This window comes from Mugil cephalus, chromosome 9 (genome assembly GCF_022458985.1).
Source record: "Mugil cephalus isolate CIBA_MC_2020 chromosome 9, CIBA_Mcephalus_1.1, whole genome shotgun sequence".
NCBI lineage: Eukaryota > Metazoa > Chordata > Actinopteri > Mugiliformes > Mugilidae > Mugil > Mugil cephalus.
Genome location: NC_061778.1, coordinates 19,621,671 through 19,637,266, shown reverse-complemented (window position 1 = coordinate 19,637,266; position 15,596 = coordinate 19,621,671). Strand labels below are relative to the sequence as shown.

General features: G+C 41.9%; 1 protein-coding gene across 1 annotated transcript in view; it reads right to left on the bottom strand.

Annotated features, from left to right (window-relative positions):
* The window catches only part of LOC125013579 (SPRY domain-containing SOCS box protein 4-like), a 36,673-nt gene extending 24,868 nt beyond the window's left edge, over nucleotides 1-11,805 (bottom strand). Inside the window, exon 1 of the mRNA XM_047594365.1 lies at nucleotides 11,509-11,805. The gene's annotated coding sequence lies outside the window, so the exon portion shown is untranslated. The remainder of the gene's footprint in view (nucleotides 1-11,508) is intronic.
* Between the last annotated feature and the right edge of the window lie 3,791 nt (nucleotides 11,806-15,596).

Here is a 15,596-nt window from a genome sequence, read left to right as displayed (position 1 = left end):
TTGTGTGTAGGCTTGTGTACACATTCTTGCCAGTGGTTACATGCTATTCTAATGAGCAACAGGCGTTGGTGACACGCCAAGAGATTCAACAATTCTGCAAGTAGGTAAGAAAGAGGAGGACTGCAAGTTAAAAGACACATTTCACGGCGCAGCATGTTCAGTGTTCAAAATAATTTCAAATGCAAAATAATTTCAAATGCAAAATAATAAAAATTCAAATGTTTTGGAAGGAGTGCTGTGTGCTGTTGAATAAGAAGACCAAAATACCCATAGTGGTTGGCCTGCTGTGAAGTCTTCTCATTTCACATGTTGGAATCAGAATACTGTAAAACAATGAAAATATGTTCCTGGCAAATATTCTACTGATTATTGAGAAAGAAACGGATTAGGAAAATTTAAATGTGTTGATTTTCTGGTTCAATTCTACTGAATATCGATACTTCACTTTCATAACAATGCATTCCTAAAAATCTTGCTCTATGGTTATGCTTTTGTCCAGCTCTTTTAAAATTCAATATGCTGCTGCATGTAAGCTTGCGGGGATGATGCTGGTCTGACAATTGTATCTTTTGTCATATTCTAGATGTCTCATGAGGCAGCAGCAAGATGTTCAACAAGTGGGTGCAGAAAATGGCACACTTTAAAAATGGATCCCATTACTGTAACAACTCTGGGATACTTGACTGATTTGAATGGGAAAATCCACTTTTTGTTTCTTTATTCCTTCTCTAACCAGCACGGTAGTCTCCAGTAAAGATTTTCTAGTTTGTACAAGATTAATTTGTTCTTTTCAAACCTTATAAATATTTAATGTGGGTTTTTATTAATGAGTCAGTGCAGGCCAGATACTGTTGTTGGAGGGGGTGTACTGCAGCAGCTTTGGCACCAATATTACTCCCTGTGGTCAAGTACTACTTTACTCCACTAAAAGTCCATCTGCCAAGTAAAGCACTCAAAGCACTGGCTGCACTTCAAGTGTAGCTACAGTAACTGACGAGTCTTCAAGTGTTGCGCAGCAGAATGTGGGGCACTTGTACAGATCAGCAGTAATCAGTGTGATGCTGGGTACTTAAATAAAAAGTATCTTTATCCTTTGAAGGAAAGAAAACCTTCTAATTGAAGTAAACAAGGATACCAACGATATAACGACTTTCACCACTTTCACCCCCCCCACGTAAATGTGTTCAATGAGAAACCATCACATACTGGCACAATTCCGTCCCTTCACTCCTTACACAAACACTTCCAAAAGTGACAAGTGACAATTACACATTCAAATGGGCAACAAGGGAATGTTTGGGAATGAAAAGAGTGTTGGGTTGGTGCAGGGACGGTTTGGAAAGCGGTGGGGTTGTAAAAATCAATTTACCATTAACGGAGAATTGTGAATTATTGTAGCAATTAAATAAATTGCAGAGCACCAAAGCACCAGCACCCCTCCTTAGACATCGAGGTCCACTCAGGCATTGATTTCATTAGCAGACATGACAATGGGACTGGGCTGATTTATGAATATATTTTCAACAGATATATGATGCCACAATACCATTTATGTTGGGGTTTTCACAGGCAATGTTAATCCTAGGGTCTCTAGGGTCTAATTAACTACCAAAATGGTCTCACACCAAATTGGAAATATTTTTGAATGTCTCACACAACATCGTGTTTACGTTGTTTTTCCTATTGCTCGCGAAAGCATCCGTTTTTCTTAAGACAGTATACACCCCAATGCCAGGGTCTTGTGAAACACTGATTTATATAAATATGGTTTGTGTAACCCATTTCTCTAAAGGCATGCTCCCTTTTCTCCTGGTTTCTACGAACAAACATCCCTACTCACAAGTTTTCCTGCAAGATGGATGATACTCCATTTAATCTGTTATTGCTCTTAAAACTAAAGTAGTATTTTGTCACCCATCCCAGGAAACGTTGCAATAGTGAAAACGTTGAAGTGTACAGCTGTGTGTTTGTCATTGGCAGAATAAAGGAGGACAGAAACTCCTCAACTCCTTTGCACATTTCTACCACTACAGTCAGTTTCAACACCATATCTTAATAGCATTACTTGGCCCTGCTTTTTAAACCAACTGCTTTTCGGGCACACACACCTGTATGTGCAAACCAATGCACAAAAAAAAATCAAACAGAAGTAGCTGGCAACAACAACATAACAAATTCAGGAGCTCAAGAGAGGCCAGCTCCGTACAAGTGCATCCACAGTCCTCGTTCTTCTGGTTTCCACTGAATGACGAACACAGGCTACGGATGCAGAACATATGTTATAGTTGGCTGCCGATTGTAGTCTGTGCATTGTGTTGAAGTGCAACTTTTTGGCCCAGACACATTACAGTTGACCATGTCAATTTAGTGTGTCTGGGTCTAACACTACAGTCATTGAATGCACATTGGTCAGACTCCATGCCAGCCACAAGCACATTTTTAATCAGAGGGAATCAGTGGGAAACATTAAATAAACCTGGTTTATTTAATACAAGCTATTTATCCTGTTTTTGATAAACTGGTTTTCCAGCTGTATGCTGTCTAAGGAACCCGTCTTTCATGCTTGTGACATCTTACGTGATGCTTTGACGTACAATGGAACATTTAACCTGAAAATAAAAATACCAATATGTATATTTAGAAAACCTCTTGAAGAGCAGATCAGTAAACAGGGAAATAAATCACAGAACACATAAATTGGTCTATAAAAATATTTCCTTAGCAACAAACCCCAGTCAGTGATTTAAATAAAAATAAATCACAGGTGCAACGATTTAAAAAATGATCTAATGATTTAGTTTGGTGGCAGCAGGATGGCTTTCTTCCAAACTGTCAGAGCTAGTGAAAAACAAGTAAACACATGCAGGCCCACACATCCAACGGATTCAGGCTCTGATAGTGTGTGGTGTGACCAAACAGCAGGGCGGCTCACACGGCTCAAACAGTAGCACTGCCCATACGCAGCTCCAGTAACAGTCAGTGATATGATGTAGTGCGCTGGTGTGGAAACTAAAGTCAAGGTGACACAGAAATATCAGAATAGTAACATAACCCCCTAGAGAAGCAGGCTACACCAGGGACGCCTTCTCAACACATATCATATCATCTAAACCGTTATGAAAAATGGCAAAAATCAGACATTTTGTTCAAGGGATTTTTTTCTCTAATGTAACTACTTTAATTTAGTTTTAAATCTACATCGAGTCCCTGCATTTTAACGTCGACGTTGCTTTCCAACATACATGACGACCTCTTTGGAGGCGCTTTGTAACAACATTTCTTTAACTTCCAAAACTGGAAAAAAGGCATCAGTTATGTGAGAACTGGTTTTATTCTTCAAATTACTAATTTTGACGTTTTTTTTTTTTTTTTATCTGGATGAAAGTGTGCAACCCTATAAATGTCTTACAGTAGAGTCTGTCTGAACTGTGCAGAATTATCACAATCAATGTTCTATGATAGGCACCTTTGAGATGTGAGCATCTTGAAAAGCTATCAACACGTCTGCTTTCCAACAAGGTTCAACGGTGTCGCACTAACAAGGCCTTTTTGAGCATAACCAGGCTTTAACGCTCTCAGGAACGTTCCAAATGTTGGAGCATATATTGAGCTGTCGATACAACCTTCGTCCTCGTCATTTTATCATCCACGTATAATTATGAGAAATGCCAGTTTGTCATGAATCAGGTGAAATTCCAATTTAGCTCGCAAACACTTGGGAATGCAATTTAACAGAAATGTGTCTCCCACCAAAGCCTTGCATTTATAGGGAACTGCAGCTTATGATAATTTGACATTTTTAATGAAGGCTTGAGGGAAGAGGGGGTGAGCAATTCATCAGCAGACAGCCCCTGGGAGATTACGGGCTGTGATGATTCCCAACCTCATGTGTTTCTGTCTAAAATATTCTCAAGTGACCAATCACTTGTACTGTCCAAGTCAGAGTTATATATGGTACCAGTGAAATGAGCAACTTAACTATGCACTAAAGATGCTTGTCAGTCAGTGCATTTATATGCACAGCTTAATCAAACTATGCTCAAAATTCGACTCTGACTACAGTCCTTGTCCCAGTTTACATGCAGCAGAGGAAATCGAATTAAGGACGGGGACATGTCCTCCTCCTCCACACTAGGTGGCGATGTGTCTTTTCAGCAGGATAATACCACGTTAATATGGTCCGTTTTCCGGTTGACTTATTACGTCATAATAAACATTCATGCGGCAGACCGGCATTTCAAAGAACAACCAGGTAGATAATAGTACAGCTCTTTTAATCTCCTACATAATGTGCGTGCTACTTCTGGTGCAGATAAAATGGGTGCTATCCCTTCTTCTACCGGCTCTGTTTACCTTCTTTGGTTTTCTTCTATGTTTTTGTTCTGGGGTCACGCGCTAGTGCAGCGGTTGCGGTGCTTACGCGCACACGTTATCTGAATCCATCCAATCCAGGCATAAACATGTTCACATGCACTTATGTTGCCCAGCCAGAGTTCGATTAAGGCAATAATTTTTTTTTTTTTCCCACATGCATGTAAACACACTGAATGTGTGTGGAGATAAATAACGTAAGAATCCTCAGGTGCCTCACCACCCCCTTCTTGGAATGCTGAATGAAACAGACTGCTGGGAATCCATAAACACAACCACACCTGCGCTTAAATAAGACTGAATGATTTATAAAATCTCTAGACAGCCACCATGAGTCATTCATTTTCTGATTTTTTTTTTCTTTCATCCTTTTCTTACTGCCAACCTTTTTTGGGTGCGAGGCATTTCATAATGACCACATTTGAAGACTTAGAATACAGAACCAACGTGAGAGATTTCTGAAAGGCTGCAGCATTAGTTCAGCATTTAGTCAGCTGTAACCAACCATCAGTAGCAGCACACAATTAGTGTGTGTATAAGCTGGAGCGATGGCTTATATACACAATAGGCAGTAGTCCTGTGTTGCAAATATTACATAGTATGTACCTTGCTTCTCTGGCTGAGGAGAATCCAACTCTTCATTTCGTTGCTGTATTCTTTGTAAAAACAACAGACAAGACAGTGCAGAGACACCAAGCGGGTAAACAGGTTTGTTTTAGATATAAAAATCTTGTGCTCACTCCTCATTCACACATAACACGTGCTAGATCCGTTGGTCCCTCACTGGTAAGAGATACACCATTAAATGTTGTAAAAACAGGAACAAATCGTTACGTGTTTTTGCTACCGGTCTCAAAAAAAAAGTTGCAACACTGCAAAAAGTGTAGAGTTGTGTGTGTGCCATCTGCAGAGCGGGGAGGACAGAAAGTGCTCCACTCTTTGACATATTTCTCCCACTACAACAGCCAGTTAAGACTATATCTCAACAGCATTAACTGGCCGTGATCAAAAATGACTCGACGTGCTCAGCATGTCAGCCACGGGACGGTTCTGACAACACGGAGCCTGACTGGGAGGCATGTTAGCAGATCAAAAGTGCCATGTCATTTTAGCAGCTAAACTAGCTCAATCAGCCATACAGCTTGTGGCCTCATCTACCCCCGAGATAATAATTCATTAGCTACAGTCAAACACGGTGTGAATTTACTTGGATAATTAACGGGCTGCTGTGCTCAAGGACTTGATTTGGGATCTAATTAAAAATGCAAAACTACAATGTGAAAAGAAGGGGGAACAAAGCTGATGTGAAAAGTGTCTGTTCGGTTTTTGTGTCTCTTTGATCCAACCTTTAGCTTTCCCAAAGTCCCACAAACACACAGTCTCAAAGACAAGTTAGTTTGTCATAACTGAAGGAAGAGCAATAGAGCGATAAAGTGCGTTACTACAACACTTTATCCAAAAAAACTGGATAATAAAAAATTCCAGACCGCAGACAATTGCTACTTTAAATGATACATTTTACTTTGCATCACCTTGAACAAAATACATGACCTACAAAACCTCAAACATTTTAAAAGTATAAAGAAAGGAGAGAGACTGCGAGGGTTCTTTATATGGAAGCCACCACTGCGAACAAAGATCCCCACACCCCGCCGGTTACCTTGCAGGCAACAAAGATGTTGAACGTCAGTGGAGCAACTAGATCCCAGTAGTGTACATCTATGAGCACACAGGATAGCTCAATTATTCATGTCAGTGTAGCATGGCTAAACAATGGCTCGGCTGCTGGGGTGGCTGAAACAAGAGATGTGTGTGTCCAAGTCGAATAACAAGAGGTTTAAGTGGTTTAAAAATGGATACCAAAAACAACATCTGATGGGTTATTTATTTCTTCTTTTTTTTTAATCTGCAGGACCGAGCAGCGTAACGTAATCCGAGAGGAAAAGTGGACAAAACATATCATCTGTGTATCATAGATATGTGAATCAGAGATGGTTAAAATCCAGAGGAGGCAACTTCAGACATAATGTGAACTAGCTTAACTTTATAAGAGCTAAACTGAAACTCAACTGTGCTATAAATTAAATTTGTAGGCGCTCCATTTAATCTTGCATAAAATTGTGCATAGAATGTCACAACTCAACAGCATTAGATTTAGTACTACTACTCATTTACTATCTTTCATAAGATGAACTGCACAGACTGCTGCATTTGTCGCTAAACCCAAAATTTGTGTTGCTGCAGAAACTGAAAGGCGAACTGATACAAAACACGTCTTATTCTATTTGCAGATATTTTAATAGTGGGGACAACATCATAGTCGACTGTTAGGCGCTTTTTCTTTAAACAACAGTGAATGGAAGTGTTGGAGATGGGGCTTTAGCTCCTGATGAACATTTTAATTGAAATCAATGCAATGAAGGAAAAAGTCTATGACAACTGAACTGTCTGAGGCAGAAGGAGTGTGTTTATATGCTGCTCTGGCCACTGAAAGCCATGGACAATAAATTGCATTGTGGGCCTACTGCCATCCGCATTATCAAGTCATATAATTATATTTCTAAGGAGGTGAACGTCAGGTTACGGCACACCTACCGATTAGATTTGACATAAACACATTAATTAAGCTTAACCCTGAATGTAAACCCAAGAAGAAGGTGTTGAAAAGTTTCTCATGATAAAAGCACAGAAGTGAGATTGCAGTTTTTAAAAGAAAGTAAATATGTCATTACCGCAGATCGCTCCTCCTACAACAGTAATTATTTCTACTACAAAGTGAAGCTTTCCGTTCTGTTTTTTTGGTTCGCTCACATGTCATAACTCTCTACTTTCACATTAACATGCGTTCGCTCCGAGCTCTCCGTTACATTACATGGCACGCTGCCACACATGACTGCACTTTTGCACCGACATGCACACACCACTGCATGATCCTCTGTCGGCATGTGTACATGCCCTCACACTGACCCAGTGGTCCGGGCACACTGTTTTGCATGGTTGATTGTTATGGCAGGAAAACAGACGAGGACAAAAAGCAGACGGCATGCAGAGGATAAGCAGTCAAATGTTGTGACTGCACTGAGTGAGGAAAAAAACTATAGATAGAACCGAGTCCCTGCTATTAAGGTTAAAAACGACGCTGTAGCTGCAATGCTGAACTAAATACATAATGCACTTTGTCAATACATGAAGAGCATGCTCATTGTCAAAGAGTCATTTTCATTCATAGGAGTTTGTAGCTCAGTGCAGCAAATGATGGAGCGCCTTGGTGTACCAGTATAGAAACATGTGGGAGGAAGCTTCTTCCAGGAGGAGCACTTTACACCACATCCTTCTAAGATCTGAAAGATAAACAGCCCCAGTAACTCGTCTTTCTCTCTCCCGCACTCCGCCGGGAAGAACATTTATCATCTGCCCAAAGAGCCGGGTGAGAACCCAATTCTGAGCGGCGACAGACAATGCTGGCTGACATGCAGTAACTATTCAGTTATAATCATGCACCCAATTGTGCTAGTGAGGGTCTTATGTCCCGTCTAATCAATACAGGCTATCTGGAGCCAGCGGCGCTGTGTTGCTATCAGAGACATGCAGGTGATGGAGTGGGCAGTTAGGGCTTTGTCTTTCCTATGATCCTTTCCAGTAGAGTGGAAGTAAAATAATGCTTTGCATGCAGTTCATGCCGTTCAATCGACCTTATCAGGACAGGGTAATAAAAATAACTGATGGATTTTATCTTTTGCGCTCCCCCCCACCCCCCTCACCCCTCAAACACACACACACACACACACAGTGGCAACCCAAGGGAAGAAGTATGTCACATTTATGACTGGTACAAAAGAGTATTTACAGGCAATTATTCTCTACCGGTAATACTTTACTCTAAAATCATTAAAATGGCTCCAAGCTCGTCGTATCCTCAATTTCTGCAGCCGTCATTAAAACGGCCTTAAAGAGCAACTAAACGCGAGTGGCAACAATTTAAAGGAGACGTTCAATTTAGTGTGAGCCACTCAAGTGATTAGATTCTATTACACAAGAGAACGGCTGGCCTTTTAAATTGACCTGCTGTCCCGTAAAGCCCAGGGTTGGCCCCGCTCGGCACCGGATTGCTCTTAATGGGATTTCACAACATTAACATTCTACTGAGTCAGCATCAGACACCCTGGCCACAGTCCCTCTCCGCTCAAACAGCCTACGCTCTCAGTGTGCGTCTGCACTGCCCCGTGTCTGTGTGTACACACAAGTATCTGTGTTTGAGTGAGTGTGGGATGGAGGGGGATGTTGGGACGCTGCGTGGAAAAGGTAGGCATTTATCGGACATGATCTGGTTGCAGTGGAATCTGTCCAGCAGATAACTGCAACGCCACCTACACACTACACGACATCAAAGTTGTCAAATTGCTCTACTGATCACATTACAGAAGTGTTCTAGTATGGGGGTACCTTGAACTCGCTGTGCCTTGCACATTGTACAAGTAATCAGCAACAGGTGAGGTCACACATGACGATTAAGGCAATTCTCTAAAAAGGAATTCCAAACTGAGCTGGGTTTAACACCACATGATGCTCAAGAATTCATGAGGAAAAATGGCACAAGACCACCACAGTTCTTCCACCTAAAAAAGCGACTTGACCCAAGTTGTTTGTACGCCAATTTGCTTTTTGTTTAGCTGAAAATGTGGAGCAGCATAACACAGTCATACTTCTAACAGAACGCACATCCTGTTGAAAGACGACTGCACCAAGTGAGAGAGCAGAGTTCATTAGAGGTGAGCTTTTAGAGGAAGAACTTTAATTGTCATTGCACAAGTTACAAAGATATATATATTTAGTATTGGAGACAGAGAGATAATAAAACTTCTTTCACCTACAATATAAATGTATTTGTGCTAGAAAAAGACTCTGGGGCTGCATCAACCCAAAGATGTAATCGGTTGTGTCAAGTGTGTGAATTCACTGGTTCGTATGCAAGACGTTGATGCGCTGCAATATTTATGTTCTCAATCTACCTGAGCGCGTCCAAAGTGGGTGGGATTGTTCAAACAGAAACTCAATCAGACTGATGATTTGCAAAAACGATTACATAGCTCAAACACAAGCATCTAAAAGCTTTCTGGTCTCAAAACAACACGATAGCATGTCAACTACCATCACACATTTTCACAAAGCTAAAAGTGATATTTCTGAAATTTTGCCTAAGTGCGCGTTTCTATTGAAAGGCGTTTTGCGATTGAGCTGCAACTCTCGTCTCGCGATATCCCACAATTCTCTTAAATTCTCGTCACGTGAGACTTCGCTTTGAGGAAGATGGACTTCAAATGAACTGGTCACATGACCCCCTGCGCCATCTCCAGTGACAGAAAATTGCTACTGCACTTTTGCGATAAACTGCCTCCGCCATGTTTTGGATCTCAATCACATGTGGGCTAACCTCATTGTGCCACTTCCCAAGATTTGTAACTACAATGAGACTTCTAACAAGAGAATACAGGAAATGGTTTGTATGTAAAATAAATACATACATAAATAACTAAAAATCGACCTGAGAAATTCTATGAATCGGATCCTTAAAAACAGACATTTTTCTGAATTGGGAATGGGGGCGTCGATGTTTAAAACTAGCCTAGAGTTCATGTTAAAGAATGTCGTTATAAGAAACCGACTGATGGTAAAGGTTTCTGGTTAATATTCTGTGTGTGCGGTCTTTTGGTTACTTTGGGTTTGCGTTGAATTAAACATAATGAAGAACTCCAATAGTTGACCCCTGAATACCGTGAAGCAGGGCACGTTTATGCCACCTACCCGCATAGCAACGCTAAGGTCAGATGATGTCGTACTGGGGTCAAAGCCCAGGCGGTTGGAAGAGGACTGCAGGGGTCAATAGTTCTCCCTGCGATGAGAGGAGACGAGCCGGCTTTCAACTCAACTGCGCTCATTAACATTTAAAACCATTTATCATGCCCAACTATAATGGAGTTGTCCTAAGAGAGACCGCTACATGCTGAAAGATTCTGGGCTTTGTTTATTGTGCCAGCCGCAGCTGAAAATGAGACCAACAACCACAACAGTTAGCCTAGCTACTACATCAACCAGCCATGTTCTCCATACCACCATCTGCTGTGGTCCACCCACACAAATCTCTCCTAACACTTGATCTGGACAGTAGCCTGCCAATGCCCAGGAGGGCAAAGCAGATGGTGTGGTTACAGGCAAAGCATTTAGCCTCGAATAGCAGGCAAGCTTCAAATCAAATGGAAACTGAATGAAGCCTAATTCGCATTGCTCTAGGACATCAGGCTACACTGTTTACTCACCTGGGGCAGTGTTAGCCTTTACTTAAATAAAAAAACAAAGATAGGAAATGGATTGTGCTGCTGCCATGGCTGCTACTTTAAAAACTCTGAAAAACATAAACAACTTTAGAAAAAGGGAGCCAATTTCAGGAGGGAAAAAAATTATGGAGGGATGGGGCGTTAATCAATCAGCAAACACTCATTAACTCAAACAGTTCTCTGTTGAATGGAGAAAATCTTCAAGAGGTAGACCGTTTTCCATTCAAAGTCGGTTACTTTCTTACTGACATCGGCTTTACACGTTGCGCCATTAAGCACAGCTTGATTCACTTAGTGTGGCACTAATGTCTTCTTCATGTTTCTGCGCATGAATGAGTTTCTCACAGGTCGTCTTTGAAGGCGAATCTTTTTAATGGACTCGTGTCTATCGCTGAAGCTCAACCTCTGGCTGTTTAACAAGTAAGACCGTTTTATATATATATATATATATAAAAACAACCGAGCAGCTGCAATTACTTGTGCCGAAAACACGAGTGGACGCCAAATACACGGAAAAGACCTTCGGTTTAGTTAGTTTCGTTGTGCTTTGTTTGCTTCGGAGCAATGAAGCACTAAAACGGCAAAATATTCAGTGGAGTTTGGAAAAAAAAAAGGCTCCCGTCTCCGGGCTGTGTGTGAACGGACCGTATCGGCGCTTTCCCTGTTTCGGGAAAACACATGAAGAAAGTTTCTGTTTTGTTTCTAGATATGTGAAGGGATAAGTGGCCACAGAATCACGGATTTGACTCTTGCTCCCAGCGCTGTACTTATATGACACTGCGAGAAAGGAAAAAAACAAACTTACCATAAGCAACCTTACAGCGAGCAGGTAGGAAGGCTTCGAAGGAAGGCGACCCGTGAAAAAAAAAAAAAAACTCACGACGCCAAGTTTCCTCTTTCCTCAGCAAAAAAAAAACAGCCACTCAAACTTAACTCGTAACATGCAACAGTTACGCAGAACAGTTTGAAGTAAAGAGGAAATATACCCGGTCGGAGAGGGTGTTTGTCCGTGTTGACGAAGTGGAAGGGCGCCTCACGGGGAGCAGGCGGCTTTCTTTGTTCCTCCTGCCTGCAGCCTGTTCCGTGGATATTATCACCGTTCATGTGTCCCTGACAGCCGCTGATTGGCTGGAGGTTCGGGATCAAGAAAAGGTGACTGACGTCAAGTTAGAACCGATGGCACCACGATTTCCGGTCACGACGTCGACAAAGAAACACTTTCCCTAAATACACTGTTTTACACAAAGCGCTGTTGTGTCTAACATGCATGAATTCGTCTTATTTAGACGCGTTGTAGTGTTTGTGTCAATTTTACACCGCCAAAAGCCGTTCTTTTCCGTTCACGTGGCTAATTCCGTGCTTTTATTTTGTATGTGTGATTTCCATACATCCTATTAAAGTCTGACTTTTAATACAGAGGCAGGGTGGAGGCCACTTCATGCCTTACATAGTTTTATTCGGAGCATAGTCTGGACATGGCTGCTGCTTGTGCTTTTTTCCCTTTTTTAGGCCCGTATGTATATAACATAACATAACAACGACGACAAACTTTTGATTGGTAGTGCACGTGACTGAGAGCGGGGCTACACAACGTGCCATGGAAGCATTCAGTTTGTGTTTTGTCTTTGAACGATATGCATACTTTATTTTAATCTTCCCTTTTAAATCTAGATAATAGGTAAGGGAGAAGTAGCTTAAAGTAGGAATTAAGGATAGATTACCCCAAAATGAATGGGTAAGCAAGTTTATATATCATCTAATGCCGCTTAGTCTTAACTACAAAACATCCAAACCAGTTCATGCTATCAGTGAACACACAGGTTTGTTCAATGCTATTTAACTGCCTAAGACAGACGGCGTCCTAATGAAAAGCTGGTATCAATATTAATTCCCTCACAAACATCCAAGTCTAATTATCTCTGTGCGCTTATCTCATGGATAACAGTTTCAATGGCAGATTTATATTACAAACATGAGCACCCAAGCAGTAGTAAAAGGTGCGCCCGAAATTGGACTCATTGTGAAAAATAGACCACTGGCTCCCTCAGCAGCTGGCCTCAAATCAATTCCAAGGAGGATTCAAGTTGATGGGTTTAACACAGCAGGGATCACTTTCCTGTCATTATTAAAAAAAAAAAAGCACACCCATTATTTTGTTGCTTTTTTCTTAGTGAACCATTGAGGGAATAGCTCAACATTTCTTTCTGATGAATGCTCCACATTTTCTTGCTGAAAGTTAGATAAAGAGATCAATACCACTCTCCTTCTCTCCCTAAAATATAAAGTTGTTACCAGGAGATGGTTAGCTTAACTTGGCCCTTAAGGCAGGAAACAATGGGAAATCTATCTACCCATACACAAGCTGTCAGCACACAGTAAAATCTCTGTTATTCATAAAGTTGGAGGGCACATCTCAGTGAGACAGACAGCTTCAATTGAACATGACTCAGAGCTCCCATGCTGTGTGTGTGTGTGCATGCGGCAGATTTGCGGTGGCGTGCATGCGAAAAGCCTCGCGCTCATTCATTGTCTGTGAATGAGGCTGTGAGAGTTGGAACGCGTGCGCTCGCCTCCTCTTCAGCGCCGGCTTCAGAGGAAGCTGCCTCGGCTGTTCTCACCAGCTCCGAATCCTCCTCCGAGTCCTCAGACTGACACTTTACATCAGACGTTTTCATCCTCTGCCTTTCGTTATGTCACCTCTCTCGCTAACCCCCTGCATCCATCTCCTTCCTCAACTTTATCCAACGGTTCTCCCGGCTGCCTGTCTTTACCCAGTCCCCATGTGTTACGTCTTCATCCTCTGGGTCTTTTTCTCAGCGAGGCGGCTGTGGAGCCGATCATAATTGGACGGTGTACTGACAGTCAAACAGTGTCGCTGAACCACCATGAGGATTTCTGCTTGTTAGGAAATAAAGGGGAGTGCTTTGTCGACTTGGCTCAGCTTCCCTTCACTTTGCATTGGCATGTGGAGAGATGTCTTCGTATGTGTGCTTCAGATAGAAAGATGTCCCTAAATTCACAGTCAGGTCTGACTGGAGGGAACGCTCGAATGCAATCGATGGGCAAGAACAGATTTGTCTGTTTACGTCTTACAGGTTTGTGCCTGAAGACAAAAGAAAAAAAAAAATGGCTGCCATGCATTCATGGGCATGACTGGATATGGGGATTGGAAGTTAGCAAAATGCTAGCTTTATTGTTTCTTCAAAACTCTTTTGTTGCAGTATTTGTGGTGAAATGCTGTGTATCTCCTTTAAAAAAAATACAAGTAGTGTCCTTTGACACATGTAGTTCACTGTGTCAAGTGGAGATTGTTGTAGCTGTCTGAAATCCTCCTGGAATCCTTCTTGGAATCACAGTTCAGAAGCTGTTTTTCACACTGGAAGCTCATAATTATGGCGTTTTCCAGGCCAAGGACCCCCAAACTGATGGAGAGAATACGTAGGGACCCCCTACCTAATATATATTTTTTCTTTATTTAAAACATGTGCAACAGTAGGGTGGCCTGGGGACTGAATAGTCTAGTGTGGCACTTTGTGTGAAACAGTAGCTGTTGAGACGGCTCCTGTATCGCTGAATGATTGAAGTGCCGACTGAAAGATAACGTCTTCTGCCTCCATTTATCCCTTTACTAAAATATGTTGGATTCATGTTAATGTGTATTTAAAGAAATTTGTGGAGGAAAATTAAAGAAAAAAATATATATATATATATATAAATGTCTAATCAACCAAAGATTTTGCGACCCACTTGCAGTACCTCCACTGACCCTCTAGGGGTCAGGACCCCCTGTTGAAGACCTATCATTTGCGGCATTCAGAATTTTCCACACTTCTCTGTGAAATATTACACCCATGAGATGTGTTTATTTGTGAAAAAAAAAATAATAATAAATAACGGCAATATCAGCCTACATTGGTGAGGTCCGAAAGTAAGTGCACCTCAAGGACCAACAAAGACCACCCCAAATGTAAGATGCTTCATAGTCAGAGAGGTCACAAATAAACCCATGGAAACATCTACGCAACTAAAGCCCAATGAATCCTTAATTGTACCAGGGAATTCTAAGAGAAAAGGACATCTGTCTGTGAGCTGAATCTTAACAGAAACTGAGTCATCTAGCGAGACAAAAACTCAGAGAACACGACTTATTCAACAAAAGAATGAATAAAGAAGAACCAAATGAATGTTTTGGAACGGCCGAGGGTAAATTCTTTCGAAGTCGCTGTGATAACTGACCAGGAGTTTCCAGAAACGCTTAGTTGCTGTTATTGCTGTACAAAGAGGTCTCACCAGACAGGGGAAAAACAAGGTTCACTTACTTTTGCATCTCCCAGAACAACCAGGTTAAACGAGCTACAGAGGCCAACTGAATGCATTAATCCAAGCACGCAATGCGGCGTGCATAATTCCATGTGCATGTCAGCCATATGCTGGAGCTGTGGCTCTCCGCTGTGACAGTGGGGGCCGGGGCAGATATTTGAAGGGAGAAAAGCGAGGATTGTTTTGTCTGAATCTGGAGCCTTGCTGCTCACGAATCCGAACAACCGAGTGCTTCACCCTGGGCTACAGCTGCGGCAGACAGACAGACAGACAGACAGAAAGACAGACAGGAAGGCAGGCGGCCATGTGGCGCACACTCTGCTCTGAAGTTCATGTGGAAACGGTCTGTAGATGCCACAGTGAGCATCCAATTACTGAAGGGCCAGTCAAGGTTAGAATGAGGCAGTGAAAGAAAGAGACAATGATGCACGGAGCAGGTCTCGGTTGTTCCTGCTGTTAAAGTCTTTCAAGCTTTAATCAGTGGTTCTAATGTAGCCTCGAGGCAAACATAATTGAACGATCGCGCTGAAAGGCATAAACGATACGACAGGATGCAAGCTCGAAGAGGCGTTT